Consider the following 17360-nt stretch of genomic DNA (forward strand, 5'->3'; position numbering starts at 1 on the left):
CCAGTGCAGCCACAAAAAGCCTTTAAGGTGATACGCAAGGTCCAGGGCTGAGCTTGGAGACAAAGTGCTTTCATTTGGGCTGATGAAAAAGGCATGATCAGACCTATTGATCTGTCTGCCTCACCAGCCACGGGCGACACTGAGCCGATTGTGCCAGTGTTTGTGGCCGGCTAATTAAAGTCTGTATTAATAGTTGCAGTAAGCTGCCAAGGCCTGAAGCACACCCGGTTCTACGTCTACCACACTAGCTGACTCACTCTCATGGCTGATTACTGGAGCCTCCCTTGCTCACCAAACCCATACATAAGTTCACACCCAAGATTTATGGCAGTAAATGCAGGGGATGGTGTGGCGGAACTAGGTGAATGTGAGGGCAGCCTCGCCGAGCAGGGAAGGGGATACAGAAAATTGAACCTGATTGAAACTGTAAATAAAAGAATGACTGTGCACCTCTGTGTTTCACATCGGTGGCCAACCGTGCAGCGTACACACCCACAAAAATATATAACAGCGCATGCACATACACAACATCACACACAATACCTGGCTGCTGCACTTTCCCTTTTCTATCACACCAATCATAAAAAGAGGCACACTGATACCAACCATCACATCTCTTTTTCACTCCAAAGCAGTCCTTATTTTTTTTGTTTGTTTGGTAACAACAGTACCAAACAACCTGGCTAATCTCTTCTTTCGACTACCCTTGCACCCATGCTTCTCGAAAACAAACATTGTCTTACCCAAAAGACACTTGAAACCAATCCTTGCCTTAGACCAAATGGAGGAGCCGTCCCTATTTTCGCAGGCACTAGCTGCTGGAGTGGTAGCTTTTCTGTAATTCCATCCACTAGTAAATGCATTCGTACTTGACACACACACACACACACACACACACACACACACACACACACACACACACACACACACACACACACACACACACACACACACACACACACACACACACATGGGCACACACACGTGCATGAAATCCCAAAACATTCACTTATGGCTGGAAAAACACAGGCAACACCCAACCACTTCCAGCTGGTTCAGGGCCTCGGTGGCTACATGCACTTAGCGGTGTTGCTCCATCAACAAGCCACCATTAGAGACCCGCACATGCAAAAAAAAAAAACCCAAAAAAACATATTAACACATCGATCGTCTGAGGCAAGGAATATGCATAACACTAACTTACTGATGTGAAATCGTGGAACAGCAAATTAAGTGCCCGGTAATCACCACTGTGGTTACCTGTTTCAGTCCCATTCATTGGTTCACATTCGCTCTGCTTCAAATGACCAATTCAAATGAGCCCTGATTATAAATCCCTGAACACTGGCTATCTGTGGCACTTGTGACCAATTTCACATTTAGGCGAAAGCATATGCTTCCAAGAGCAAAGCCAGCTTTAGAGAGAGAAAAGTCTATCTTTACACGAGAGTGCTAAAATGAAATCTAGTGTTGTGCTGCAGAACCCAAGAAAAGATTGCTCTCTATGTAACACCCATCTGAAGCTATCTCCTCTTTGAGACTCGGTGAGAACTGAAATGACCACTGACCACCAAATAGTTTTTGCAGCTGAAAGAAGACAGGACCAATTCCTGTGCACGCTGGCCTTGAGGATCTAATGAATTTCCAACGGAGAACTTCTTGTCTGACCCTAATTCTCCCCTTCCACACTGTGCTTTGATCGATTCTAGACAGTAAAACAGAGGTCACTCTATACTGACACGTTTGTGTCTGTGGTAGACACTGTATGTGTGGTGACATAAGCAGAATTCTGTTTTCAATGTGTATGTGTGTGTCAGTGATGGCAGCAAAATATATTTGAGTGAATATATGCAGGCATTCAGTATGTCAAGGTAAGACTATTCATGCCTCCTTTTCTGTCATGAAGATGTGAACTTTCCCATGTATGCTCATACAACAGTGCAAGGTTCTGGTAATATTAAGTGTGTACAGTAGAGATGGCACTTTATAAGTTACAATGGCGCTGTCACTAATGTGTCGGGCTATTGTGTTCCCATCCACTATGATATCATCATCATCGCTGATCTGATCCAAAATATGGTGTCATCCAGTTTTTAGAGCACTAAATTAGAGTATGTCAGATATAGCCAATGTTAGCTATCACAGATATTATTTTCTCAGTATCATCACTGCAACCTGAGCCCTCTATCTGTGTGTATATGTAGATAGATCAAGATTTTTCACTTTCTACATATCAGTATTGGCATTTGCCACACACATACAGTATCTTTCGTTGTTGTTTTATTTTTTTTTCTCTCTTGCTGTTCTGTCAAGCACTTTGTGTTACATTTTAATTATATGAATATTTATTTATGTAAATCAAGTCTGACTGATTGACTGATTGGCTGTTGGTGCCATTTTTTCTAGAAAAAGCCCTCTGGGAAGGAAGGAAGAAAAAGGAAGAACACTGGCGGGAAAAAAGTGTTTCTTCCTCCATTCCAATGAAGAATAAAAGAGGGAAATGGCAGCACTGGCAGGTGCATGGTAGTACCTGCTGCAGGCTTCAAACATAGATGGAAAGCTAGAGGGCAGTCCTTCTGGACCAGGCATTCCTGCCACACCACAACCAGAGATAAAAGTCAATTGAAATCAACAGGGCAAGGGTAGACCAAAAACTGGCATGGACGGGCCAGGAGGGCTTTTAATGTGGCTGCTGCGTAGAACAGCTGCCCCCAACAGTCAGTCTGCGCCACCACAGAACCATTCACCACAGATATAAAAACACCTTATTCTAACCTGACAGCTGAGGTTGAATGGTGGCATGGCTCCAGCCGGGTCCCCTGCTGCATACACAGAATTTTAATGGCCGTGAGACAAAGACCACAGGCACCGGGGCAGCTTTATAAACCTAAGCCCATTGTGCTCTCCATTACACCATGCTGGCATGCAATCACACGGACAGTGTTCACATTCGGCTTTTGTCTTGTATTCCTTCTCTTGCTTATTTTCACCTCCTTACCCTAGCCTCACTCCAGCAGCAGGGAGCTCTTCCTGCCCTCTGTTTAATCCTCAGGCACCTGTGCTTAAGTCTATGTAACCACATCCTATCTGGCACTCTGCACAACTGTATCATTGAGATACAGCAATAGCTGATAGTGGAGCCCCTGCCTGTTGAAACATCTCTTGTTATCCACTCTTACTCTTCCTCAGTTTCTCATCTCACTCTGCCTTGCTATCTATTTTCTCCACCTCTCTTGCCGTCTTCTCACACACATACATATGCACATAACTTTCCTGCTTCATCGACCACCTTCAGTCTGCCCCATGGTGCATCATGTCATCCAGGGAAATTTAGAGCTGTCATTTAGCCTCTCCAATTGGACTTTAACACTTGAGATGGGTCATGGTTAGCCTCTCTGATGGGGGTTATGCAACTGTCATGGCAGTGACCTTGGCCTAGTAATGGGTTGGTGAAAGGGTGTGGATTGGGGGGTGGATGGAGGGGAGTTAAAAGCATCTTAAAAGCTGATGAAACTCATCCCTTATGGATACACACATGCACTAAAAGGAAACACATACACACACGCATAGACAAGAGTTGTCTACTACTATTCATTTGTTGCTTTACAAACTCAGATGAGAATGTTCGGGTCAGGGCATTAAGCTCTTTGTACAAACACATAAATATATACATCCCCCTGTGAAAATACAATCCATTCTGAAGGTCAGGCTGATCACAAGATGCTGTCACCGTGACAGCAGGTAGAGAGCAGATTTACACTCTATCACTTAGGTGACTCAGAAAGCGGAGAGACGCGTGAGGAGGGATTAAGAAAGAAGGTGAACAAGAGAAGACAGGGAGTAGGAAGAGAGAGCGATGCTGAAACAGATGGTGAGAGAAATGCGGGGCTTAATGATAAAAAACAAAGAGAGATGGAGAATTGATGTAGGGTGAGATGAGGAACTGAGAGGTTGAGAAAGAGAAATGAAAAGAGATGGTAGTGGTGAGGGGGGAGTTGTCCTCCAACATCAGGCTGCAAGGTGAAGCAACCCATTACAGTAGAAGCCAAACAAGCAGGCCAGGCCTTAAAGACAGGGAGTGGAGATGGAGAGCCTCCATGTACCCCTGCATTCATTTAGAGAAATGGCCCATGGATCTACATCTGCATGCTGCATGAGTGCCAGTCCATCACAACTTGATTTCCCCTCCCCTCCGCCCCGCCAACCCCACATTTATGGCCTCTAAATCATGTTTGCTTGCCATACAAGAAGACTATGCCCTGTATAAAATCTTCTGGTATCTATGTTGTGGCAATATAGACTTCATGACATGCTTTTAAAGGCTCATACAGTCATGCTCTCTGCTCAGTGGAAGAGATGAAGTAGGAATATTGACTTTCATGTTAAGTTGTTGAAAATGTTTTTCTTTTTGATGCTGCGTCTGCTTTGATGTAGCAGGAAAAGTCCTCAGGTCGCTGCAGATGAAATACTGCCTGCATCCCAGCTGTGTTTAGTGGATTGCCACGGGTTAATTGATGTGTAATTGATGTGATTAATTGAGGTGTAATGTAGCGTTGTGACGTGTCTGGGATCCCACTCGCTGCAGGGCCTGTGTGTGTGTTTGTATTTAGGTGTGTCTACATGAGACTACGGCAACACAATTAGAAGCAGTAGCATCCAGCCAACAAATGGAGATTTAATTAGGAGTGAAGACGGAGCGGGGGGCCAGTCAATGGGCAGCAGATTGAATTATCTGGACACACACTCCAGCAGGCAGCGCAGACAAATTCACAGTCGCACACATGCTCAAGCACACACACCCTTTCTGTTTGGAATTCTTCCCTGTTTGCCTCACTGCTCCTCTGAGTGCTTTCCTCTACCTCTCTGCTATGCTCTGCCTGTCTCAAACTCCTTAGCCATCTCCCTCTTTTTGATTCTCTCCTCTTTTTTCTCTTTCCATCTTAAGTTTCTTTCCCTGTTCCTCTTTCCCCCACCACAATAACAGTTTCCTCTCCGTGTGTTGTGGCAGTCTCTCTTTCTTGGCGGCCTTGATCTCTCCCAATACAGTAGTTTTCATAGTCTCTCTCTCTGCCCTCTCATCAGTTGTCATCTCCCTGGCACGCACTTTTACTCTCCATGTCCCTTTCTTTTGAGCTCTCTGCCAAGAAGTCTTTCCATCTTTTTCGGTGTCTTTGCACCACTCCTTACTCTGTACTCTCAGTCTTTTAGTCCTGCTCTCTCATCCTCCTTAGCAGTGTTTCTGAGTAGTAGTATATTGCATGGCACACCGAGGGACATGTCTCTGATATCCAGGAGCCTAATTAGCAAGTCCAGCTCCTGGCAGAGAACACGGCACGCTGAGGAGCGCAGGCACAAGGCCCGCCGTCAATTAATGAGACCTCGCACACCCACAACCACCATTACACGCCCTCTGCTGCATCAAGTCTCCAGTCAGCTCAGCCTTGTCCGATGAACAGTGGGAAAACCACAGTTGAACTGCTAGATGTAAAAAAAAAAATTTTTAAAAAGTTGTATCTGTAATCATCAAGGGACAGTTATAGCTTTGTAAAATATAAAGCTGGGATTTTTGGTTGACTTTTGTGGCACTCAAATAAGATTTATATCTTGTAGCAGCAAGCTGTGAACATATTCTTCGAACCACCAACAGATCAATGTATCAACTTAGAAATGTAAGCCAGACACAAGGCAATCTCTTATTTTCTAAGGACAAGATATATGAAATTGTTTTGTCTACGCGGAGCGAGGTTTAGAGAGCTCTTATGGGTAGAACACAGTGGGAAATGGTCCAGGCTTTCCAACCTGTGTAGTGTGTGTGACTGACATCACAGTATTATTTCCCAGGTGTGACAGACAGCTTCTACGATCTGGAGGAAGAAGCGAGGTTTTGTGCGCCAGATCACATACACGTCTCTTTTCTGACTTTCCTCTTTTCTCTTCTCACTGGGGAAAAGGCAGATGGTAGCAGGTGGGGGAGAAATAAGTACAAATTTTATCTTGATCTTGGTGAGAGCTAATTGAATTTTGTTTGAAAATGAAAAGCAGCGAAAGCAGCACAAAACAGATAAATGGCAGTAAGTGAAAGAAATGGCAAATAAAAACAATGAGAGCAGCATCGGGAATAGGAGGCGGCCAGCTTTTTCTCAAGGCATGAGAAGGTTGGAAATAGGCCTAAGTGAATTTAGAAAGTAGGGCAAAGACTAACGGAATAAATAAATAAAATAAACAAACGTGTTGAAATGTGAATTCCACAGGGCCCCAGGTCATTAGAGTTAATACTGTGCGTAATGCCATCTGCTGCGATTGTTTACACTAGGCTGGATAATTAGATCCTAATTAGTAGATGGTATGGTAGGGGAAACATTATTTCACACGCATTGAGATGGAGTTAATCAGATGCACCTGCAATGCTGTGCTGCCTGTCCATCCTGGGACCTGTGGGTAGCGATATTAATATATAGCATATTAAGACAGGTCTTGATTTAATTGCTTGACACACCAAACAGAATCTGGATTTTTGCCTCCTTCCATTACCATATAGATAGAGTTTCACTTTTCTGGAGTCATCTTTCCTCTTGACATTATGAAAACCTGTCTGCTGCTTGTTCTCCTGTGTCATGTGTGAACACGCGTGTGCCTGTGCATTAAAACGTGCACAAATATTCTCAGCCTTGCATGTTTGTGACTGTGTCACTTCAAGATAAAGACACCAGAATATTATCAGGCAAAATGCATGGACTCAAACTGCCATGTCCCATCCGTGCTTTCCTCCCCAACCGATCTCTTTGAACCTTTGAATGGGAGAGATACCACTGGCATGCTAATAGTGTTTTGCTAAGTGCGAGGTATCACAGCGCCTGCCATTATAATGTATGCGTGTGGAATAGCTGGTGATTGTGATTCTTATCAGTGTGGCAGAGTGCATGGGCGCCAAGCAGTGAGTGGCAGGGGCTGGCAGTAAATGCTAATGGCACAGAGCAGCTGACAAAAGAAAGAATTATTATCTCCCTTCATTACATTTACACGGCCTGCCTGTCGGCCTCCCCTTCCTTCCGCCGGGCCCAGGCGTGAACAGCAATCAGTGTTGGCAATGCTTTATTTACCTGTTTTGCAGAAGAAAAACACCTTCTTTCGTGTGAATGCATCATCCACTCAGGGATTGGGATCACACTCACAATAGGTCACACAGATTCGATTACATGTGAGCAATAACGGGGCTGGGAAGAGTTAGGGATGGTGTTTGAGTAGAGTTGGGGATGGAGTGGATGCTTATTTCATCTTCTCTAATTTTGGTGGAGGTCTGGAGTGTAGCAGGATCATCACCTTTGTGAACAGGGCAGCCGCTGGGAGCACAGAGTCTCTGTTCCTAATTGAGAATTCGGGAGTATGAGAGCTGACAGAATGAAGCTTGTCACATCACTGCCTCTCTACAGCACATTAAAGATAGTCCCCCTGACCACTATTTTCTTCCATCATCCATGCTAGAGCACCAAATCCTTCTGTGTGATGGCATGACAGCTATCCCATCACCCCCCCGCAAATATCACTTCTTTCTGATGGAACCTCAAAGCTATCAGCCTCCTATACCAGGCCATGTCTCTAACCTCTGAGACATTGACAGTCTTCATTGTTGGTTCCTGCCTCTGAAGTGCACATGCACCCTGAGCAGCAGGGACGACAGAGGAGGAACACTGCTTCTGTGGAACTGTGTGAAGACAGGCAGCCAGCTCTACGCCAGCAGGCAGACAAAGATCTGAACGCCCTGACATTATGCTAATGGTGGCGTTTGGCTGGTTCTTACATGACTTCACACCACATTGCTCATCTCAATTATCAGATACAGTAACGGATGCTGGGTGAGAATCACGCAACTTGAACAAAGCAGGAAATTCTCAGAGATTCTAATTGTTTTGCTATCTGCACATGATCCTTTAAGATGGTTTAGCGCAATCAACATGACTTGTTAAAATTGGGTGAGCATAATAATGTCCTGTGTGAATACTATAAAATTATGCATGCTTGAGAATGAAAATAATGAATAATGATTAGACGCTAATTCTGATAGACCACACAAGAACATTAAAGATATGCATTTCTCTTCTTTCTTCTCTGATTAGGTAAGTACACAACTTAAGATAACAAAGTGGATATCTGTCCTATAATTTGATTATATATTTGTTATATACACTAGCAGTCAAAAGTTTGGACACAACTTCTCATTTAATGTTTTTTCTTTATTTTCATGACCATTTACATTGTAGATTCTCAATGAAGGCATCAAAACTATGAATGAACGCATATAGAATTATGTAGTAAACAAAAAAGAGTGAAATACATCAAAACGTGTTTTATACTTTAGATTCATCAAAATAGGTACCCTTTGTTTTGATTACTGCTTTGCACACTCTTGGCCTTCTCTCAGTGAGCTTCATGAAGTAGTCACCTGAAATGGTTTTCACTTCACAGGTGTGCCTTGTCAAGGTTAATTTGTGGAATTTCTTGCCTTCTTAATGGTGTTAGGACCATCAGTTGTGTTGTGCAGAAGTCGGGTTGGTAAACAGGTGACAGTCATATTTGGCAACTGTTAGAATCCACATTATGGCAAGAACCAGTCAGCTAAGTAAAGAGAAATGACAGTCCATCATTACTTTAAGAACTGAAGGTCAGTCAGCATGGAAAATTGCAAAAACTTTGAATTTGCAGTTGTAAAAACCATCAAGCGCTATGATGCCATCCCATCTGCTTTGCGTTTAGTTGGACCATCATTTATTTTTCAACAGGACAATGACCCCAAACACACCTCCAGGCTGTGTAAGGGCTATTTGACCAAGAAGCAGAGTGATGGAGTGCTGCGTCAGATGACCTGGCCTCCATTGTCACCTGACCCAAACACAATCGAGATGGTTTGGGATGAGATGGAGCACAGAGTGAAGGCAAAAGGGCCAACAACTGCTCAGCATCTCTGCAAACTCCTTCAAGACTGTTGGAAAACCATTTCAGGTGACTACCTCATGAAGCTCATGGAGAGAATGCCAAGAGTGTGCAAAGCAGTAATCAAAACAAAGGGCGACTATTTTGAAGAATCTAAAATACAAAACATATTTTGACTTATTTCATACTTTTTTGTTTACTGCATAATTCCATATGTGTTCAGTTTTGATGTCTTCGGTGAGAATCTACAATGTAAATAGTCATGAAAATAAAGAAAGACCGTTAAATGAGAAGGTGTGTCCAAACTTTTGACTGGTAGTGTACATACAATCAAATCCCCTGTGTACTTTATCAACCTTCTCTTCTCAAATGTCTCAAATTTTTTTTCAACTTATGATTACTGGAGCAACCCGCACATTTATACTTGAAAAGACTGTCATTTTGATCTAAAAATTGCACGCTGCCTCACAAGAAAGCCATACCCCTTAATCAATAGTTCTTATAACACTCACAACATAACTACAGCTTGGAGCCCGATGCCAAGAATGCTATCCAATATGAGGTTGATGATGTTTTTCTAATTATATTCTTAAGCTTGCACTCAAAACACTGCTCCCAGTGCTGCTGCACTGATGTTGCCAGGATTGTTTTCTTCCATTTCGGATGAGAGCAAAGATTAAAGAACAAAATCCACCCTTTCCCATCCAAGATTCAAATCATTGACTCTCTGCACTCCGACACACATACAAGAGAGAGTGAAGTATGGAAAGGTGTCAAGGAGTTTTAAAACTGTTGAAAGTAAAAACCAAGGTTAGCTCTATTTTTTTTTTCGCACAGCCTTATACATATGTAGGAGCTCTTTATATACAAAAAGGAATTACAACCACAGCAATTTTAGCCTTCACACAATGTCACGTATATCCTGGAGGTTATCGTTAGAAATTACATAAATTTAAATAGGAACACCATCTTCTATCAGGTTAATGTATTCAGTGAGTATTTTTTTCCCCCATTGTGTTATTGAAATGTTCCCACCACTGCTCTTAACAAACTGGTGTAAAAAAAAAACCTGAAAAATATCATGCTGGTAATGCTCTGAACTTTCTTTGTCTCTCAGGACCTACAAAGCGGAGGGATTGACTGTTGTTGGCTGCAATTGCGCACTGAAATATGTGCGGACGATCAAGCAGATAAGGCATAATGTTACTGGCGCCCAAGCAAAGGCGTGAGTGATTTGAAGGCTTAATGCAGCCCTCCACGCCACACAGAGTTATAGCCTGTGATTTGCATCATAAACGTCTGTTAAAGTTCCACTTTTGGAAATGAATATCACTGAATGACAACCTGACAGGGAGCCAGATGGGGGAGGTAGGAGTGACACTTTTTTTTCACATTTGTATTTTCCACCCATGATGAGACCTAATTCCATATTACTACATCTGTAAGCCTTGCATAAATACACATCAAATGGCAATTTTTTTCAAACCTCATAATCCCTGGATAATCTTCATCTACAATATGAGCGGCACTAAATTGGAGGGAAGATTCACAAATGAACATATTTACATCAGTCCCATTAGTGAGACACTGAGGAGATGCTGCACACAGATCTGCTGCTGCTTTGAAATGCCTGTAGGCACTTAAGAATTTTATTAGAGGCACTTTAACTTAGCATGCCATGGTAAGTAATGTGCTTTAATACACATATAATGCAGTGGATTACAACTCTGGATATTAATAAATAATCAGTTTTATTTATTACTGCAAGTAAATGACATGTTTAATCTCTACCATGGATTCAAGGTCTTTTTCTGCTTTCCTGCATGTGTGTGTTTGTGTGTCTGTGTGTATTCAAAATACCACAGCATCACTGCAAGTGTTTGCATATTTGTTGGCTTTGATATAGCTTGTGAGGGTGTTGAAGGTGTTTACATGTATGCCTGTATGTGTAATTATTCCTGCATGGGTGCACACTTGCAAATGTGTTTGTGTGTGCGTCTCTCTCTAGCAAGTTGATCTCTGTATATTTGAATTCTTCATCAGATTAAAGAGAAGTGCATGTACTCTGCAGTCCTTTAATGACAGACAGATCAAAGCCCATCATGTTCTTGGCTGAGTTGAGGGGGATCATTAACTATGGGTCAACAGGTCATCATTAGCTGGCATGCTACCCTTGTGGCATTCTCCCACTGCTCATTGTATATGTGCATGTACCTGTGCATGTGTGTGTGTGTGCCTGTGCATGATCATCAAATCCATCCATATTGCTCTCTGATCTCTGCACAGTGTGTGGGAGGTACACAGGTCTCTCCTGTGGCCCATTTCCCCACAGACAAATGCCGCTCCAGCAAGAAGAGCTAGCCTCATCTATTGCACCTCCTGCCTCCATCAACTCACTTTCCATCTATTACAACCCAACAGGCTGATCTTCACGGCTGAAGCTCATTGTAAAACCCTAGCCTTGCTGATTCAATAGGCTCTGGAGGGTTCTGACAATGACCAATTCACTCATGACTATTATTCATCACAAAACCTTTCCAGCTCTCCAATAAAATTCACCACCCACCTTTCCTACTCTGTTTGGTTTGCTGTAACAATCCATCACTTCCAAATGTTCTGTTGCCCCTACCGAGTATAGCATGCATGCGCACACACAGCTTCACACACACACACAGACATCGCTTTTCCCTTACAACTCCACTGAACAAACTCTTTCTCACCTCAGAAATTGCTATTTTGGTGCAGGGCTATTCCTTCTCTTGGCAGTTTCACATAAATTCTTTCTCCCTTTACAAACATTCGCTCCTAGCTCCCTTCCACCATCCACCCTTCTCAACTGCAAACTGCTCTTTTCCACTGCCAACTCTGTCTCTCACCCTCCCTCCCTCACCTTCAGATGCCACCCATCCGCTGCCTCCATGCCTGACTGCTTTGACAGGCCCTGGATTCAAAGCGGGGGGGATTTGATCCCTACGTGGAGTAGAGCTCTGGCAGTGGGGTCCACTCTCCAACCGCTGGACGCAGAGCCCTAAGCCACCAATTAAAAAGTCATGAAGGCTTTTAGGGGCATGCTGGGCCGTAGTTTCCCACTCTGCTGTGGATTGGCTGCCTGAAAATAGTCTTTGTGTTCCTGAGACAACAGTACAATATGCAGGGGGTGGGGGTTGAGGAGCTGCGGGTTAACAGAGCAGCAGTGCGTGGGCCATTTCACTCTCCCCTGTGCTCTTAAGCAGCACTCTCCTGGCCCCTCACTTCCTCAGATTAGATGAAACACCCACTGTCTATATGCATGGTTCATTACTGGCCCCTATATGAGCATTGTGTCCAGGCTTTTAAAGGTGTAAGACTGCAGCCATCTTTAAGCAGTGGCCTCTGCGCTTCTTTTTCATCATGCCAGCTTCAGATTAGGCTACAGATGGTGACATTCAATGTGTACACTTTACAGTGAAACACATTTCTGCCATTGGTTTTGCATGGCTTTATACACAGAAACACCTGGCAGTAAATAGAGTATTGCTGCCGTCTTTGAAGATAAATAAATGGACTAATGAGAATGGCAGCGGACTCGTATATCATCCAGCTGAATAGCCTGCTTTCAATAAGTGGTACACAAATCAAGTAGGTGACCATTTGCCTCATAAGGGCTGCAAGGACAGGTTGTATACAATGCTACACGTGTGAAACAAGACCTTAATGTGCAGTGAAAAAAGCACCGGCCTCCTAGCATTAGTTTAGTCTTACCAACGGCAACCATCCATACCATTGTCACATAGAGCAGCCAGCCACTAATGGAATCAATAAAGCCTTGCAAATATTTACAGGACAAGAGAGCCTCAAGGCAATCAATTCCAATCTATAGGACGATGGAAGGTTCTACTGTGGCTGTGTTTCAGGTTAGAAAAATCAATAAACCCAGCTTTGGAAAAAGAAGGGAAAAAAATAAATAACACCCCTCACTCTTTCACTCACATGCTCTCTCCTTCCTTCCATTAGTCTGACCCTTGTGTTGGTTACTCCCTTTTTTCTCCAAAGTTGTCCAAGTTTGACATCACCGGGTGTGCCTCCCAGCAGGTATCGGAAACCGCAGGGAGTACATACAGCAAGGTAGTGGGAGACAGCTTTTGAAGAAGGAAGCAGCTAGTGGATGTGACAGGCTGTTGAAAGCCGGGAAGATAACAGCATCTGCTTCTGGAAGTCTTAACAGGTAGAAAGGTAAAGTAAGGGGAAAACGGAGGGGTGAGAGGGCCAGGCAAATTCTCTGGATAATAGGATATAAAAACAATGTTGCTCAATTTCTGCATACATTCGCCAGCAACAAGGAGGCAGACTGACAGACGGAAAGTGAAGCGTGGAAGCAGTGCAGAGAATGAGAATTAGGGTGTATTGAAAACAGATTGCTTCCATTTCTCTCTTGAGGCAGATTTTTTTTATGCACAAGGTTGTAATCCCTAGTTTATGTTCTGTAGTAACTAGCTCGATAAAATACATCAACCCAGCACATAAAAAGTGAATAAAATGGAGTATATAAAAGTGTGTCAGGGCGGAAGGAAGCTATAGAAGTCAAGACCGCCCAGAGTGATTGCTGATTTATTGATGCATTGATGCTTGGTAGCGCAGTGATGAGTTCAGAAAACTTCTGATAAATAGGCGATAATGTCAGGCTTTGCTCTGGAAGGCATGCAGTTACCAAGTTTCATGCAGCTCCTTGGTCTCCGAGCTAATGAACAGGTAGTTGGAGGGAACGAATGAAGTGAGCTCGAAAGAGGCTGTCTCTCTCTGTGATGCCACTGTGTTTTCGCTCTCTCATGCACAACGCTCCTAGAGAGAATGATCAGAGGGAGCTACAGTTTCTGCCAGCGGCCATCAGTGTCTCTTTAACAACTCCGCCCTCCCTCTGTGGTAACAGCCATGTGGGAAAAGTGTGTGTACGTTAAGTAGCCACACAAAAACTCTCTGGTGGCCTGCTTTAGTATAATGGATCATTCTGGAGGCAGTTCCGAGGCTACGCAAACAGTGGCTCCAGGAGAGCATACAGTAAGCGCACGGAAAAGAGTGGAGCAGCACGTCACTGTTTATATCACAGTACATTCCACTGCCCCAGGGCTCGAAAATCTAAGCACCTGGTCGACTGCTTCATCACCTAAAGTGCCTGCATCGCTGTGCGTGCTACAGTACAGATAAATCAGGAGGATATGTGCATAAATCAACTGTTATCTGTGGTTCATATTTTGCACTCTATGTATCATGAAGATATGAATACTGTATGGTCCACACTCTGAAAAATGACTGTATCCTCATCCCATAGATATTTCACAGCATGGCTCAATTAATTGAATTTTTCAATGAAGCTGTGAGAGAAATCCATAAAACAGATCAAACTGAAAATGCACTGGACAGAAAGTGTGTGTATGTGTGTGTGTGTGTGTGTGTTTGTGTGAAAGAGAGAAAAAGGAAAGAGACAGACACAGACTGACCATGCAAACTTGAGGGTCCACTTGGCAAAGCATGTGTGGTTCTGACTGCCAACTTGCGAAAAATGTCAATTACTCTCCCTACATCTGAAACTTTTATGAATGCTTCTAGGCTGTATCAAAGCCTTCCACCTCACCAGCTCTCTGAAAATGTTTTCTCTCAGGGAAAATCAGCTTTAATTATTGAAAGCGTGGCTTCAAGTTTATTAGTGTTTTTCAGGACTTCCTTCAAATTGCCGTACAAGGCGCCGTTGTGCATATCAAAATGATCTTATTGATTCTAACCTGCTTTCTTTGTTGCAAACAGACAAACTGTCAAAAACCTCAGATCTGTTGCCTTCAGTGAAAAGACTTGTGATGCATTACAAAGACAACTGTTTCGCAGACACACAAGAAACATGCAACAGCAGAAAACACAGATATCATTCTGGGAGGAAATGAGAAACAAACAAGAAACAAGAAATAGAGCCGCCACCCGTGTCTTACACAACCTACAGAGGAGAACAAAAACTGAGGCTGAGAATGAATAAAGACTAGGTATAATCATGATGCTGGTAATCAAAGCTTGGTAATAGCAGGTGGCCACATAATGAATCTGATTTTCTGGCCCCACCATGAACTGAAATAGCCCGACAGACAGAGGAACAGACAGCCCTGATCTTTCTACTGCCATAAGCAAGACTGTTTTAATCCCTTCTGCATCAAAGGAGGCAGAAAGCGTTGCTCCCTTTCATTAGGGAGGGACAGAAGACTGCAACCCCTCCCTCTTCTTCAGGCCAGGTTTGATCAATCAATATCAGTGCACTAACTCTGGCCTAAGTGCCCCTGCTCTAATCACTCTCTTCTGAAAAATGGAGGATGAGGTGGTGGGAGCAGACATAGTCCCGCACTGTTTCATCAAAACAGTCTTTGGTCCGGGAATGAGTCAAATTATACTGTGCTTTGTTATGTTCTCTGTTCCAGCAGAAAATCTGTTGCCTGACAAGCACAGCCTCAGAACTTAAGTCCCATTGCTCAAAACATGAAAGTCTGAATGCTAGTGAAAGGACGGAATGGGGATCAGCCAGGCTGACGGAGTGGCTAAGTACAACTGGGCTACTGTCTGACTTTGCCATTGTTGTTCACTGGAGGAATGTAATCTTCTTAATCACAATCTAAACCTGCAGAACAATTGACCCATTTTCATATGCAGCTTCTTATTTCAGAATGCATGCCCATATCTCATTTAAAAGTGTTAGAAATCCCTTTTCAATCTAGGTGATCTGTTCTCACCAACCTGCCTCCACATTCCTCTAATCCACTCTGATCTAATCCAATGCATATCAACCAGAGAATGTCATGTTTATATATTGAGAAGCAGTTTCAGCTGTGCTATGCTGACCTAAGTGTGTTTAACAGTACTCATAAAGAAGAAATACCATTCACTTACTTCTCTTTTGTGTATTTTATTCAATAAATTGATGTTTAATACAATATTAAAGTTCTTCTCTTGTCTCGTTAACTATCACATCCCAGCAACGTAGCCCTAAATTGCTGTTGGCTCATCACAGAATATATTTCTGCACTAATATCCAATTCAAGCATAACAGAGAGAAAACACTGGCAACATCAGTTTGAAAAAAAAGGGTGAGATTAAAGGTAAAAGAAATAATGTTGTTAATCATGTTGTATTGAAAATCACACATTTTTAGCTCAGTCTAAAATTGGATTAAAAAGTCCGACCCCAAATGAGGAAACTAGTTGAACTTATTTGTGCAGCACATAATCACATTAGCCTCAAAGAACCACACACCCACATTTAACAAAATGTTGCTTTTCAGTGTAGTATGAAATCAGTCAATACTTCACCACTTTTTCACCGGAGCGAGTTTGATATATTTTCTCTGCACAGAGTACACAGAGGAAGAAAGTTAATGTTTTATGATTTTATAACATGGGTGAAAACAACCAACTGTGCTGAAGTGAACAACGCTGACCGCTTTGACTTCTGAGGGCTGCTAAGGTTATGTTGTTGACTGCATCAACATTACCATGCACATATATGCATGCAAATGAGACGCTTTTTGTTCTTATGAGTGTTAGGGTTCAGTACAAAACAAAATCTCCTACCTGCACAGATACTACACACTGACTGATGAGAAGTTTGCAAAAGGAATTAGATGCTCATAAATTCTGCCATTTTATAGATATCATAGTTGTCAGCTCTGTTGTTGATAACAATGCCTCTATATTTCTACTTGTTCTCAGGTGGAATATACATTTTAGGTTATCGTGTGATAACAAATGCACTGGTTATTTTGTATTGTTAATTGTATATCTACTGCTGATAGTGACAGTGATTTCTGCATCAAGATGTCACTGAGCACTGCTATTTTGCACGAGTTGATTATGTATAGAGTTCTGGTTTATATAATCCATAATTGTGTGTGTGTGTGTGTGTGTGTGTGTGCGTTTATCAGTCTGACAGTCTACCTACACAGCAGAAGAAGGGTGTTGCTAAAGGATTACCGTTGTGGTGGCAGACTGTCTGGAGATCAAAAAATTGTCTTTTTTTTCCTTGACTGGATGACTGGATGCCAGTCTGCCTCCCTCTTTTTTCCCACTACGCCATCTCTCTCTCTCTCTCCCTCTGTATTCTTTCTCAGTGAAAATAAGAAGGGATGGGCTCTCTTCAGCATGAGCAACGGTGGCATTATTGTCAGCGTGAGCCGCCTATCGTTGCTATGTGTCAGGCCGGACCCCTCTGTCAGGCTGTCACCGTGGTGCAAGGATGAAATGTGAGAACTTTGGTGATTTTGTCGAGGGAGAAATAAAGCATGGCGCCCGACTGATCTCACACCCTTATCTTCATGGTATCGGTCCCCTCAGAGGTTGACAAGTCAGTCAACTGAATCAAATGCAAGTAACACACACACACACACACACACAAAAAATCAATATAAAGTACATCAAAGACAGCCT

General features: G+C 43.0%; 1 protein-coding gene across 5 annotated transcripts in view; it reads right to left on the minus strand.

The window, feature by feature from the left end:
- Positions 1-17360, minus strand: part of sdk2a (sidekick cell adhesion molecule 2a) — a 94151-nt gene that overhangs the window by 40568 nt on the left and 36223 nt on the right. The window lies entirely within an intron of this gene.

Source organism: Amphiprion ocellaris, chromosome 19 (assembly GCF_022539595.1).
Source record: "Amphiprion ocellaris isolate individual 3 ecotype Okinawa chromosome 19, ASM2253959v1, whole genome shotgun sequence".
NCBI classification, from domain to species: Eukaryota; Metazoa; Chordata; class Actinopteri; family Pomacentridae; genus Amphiprion; species Amphiprion ocellaris.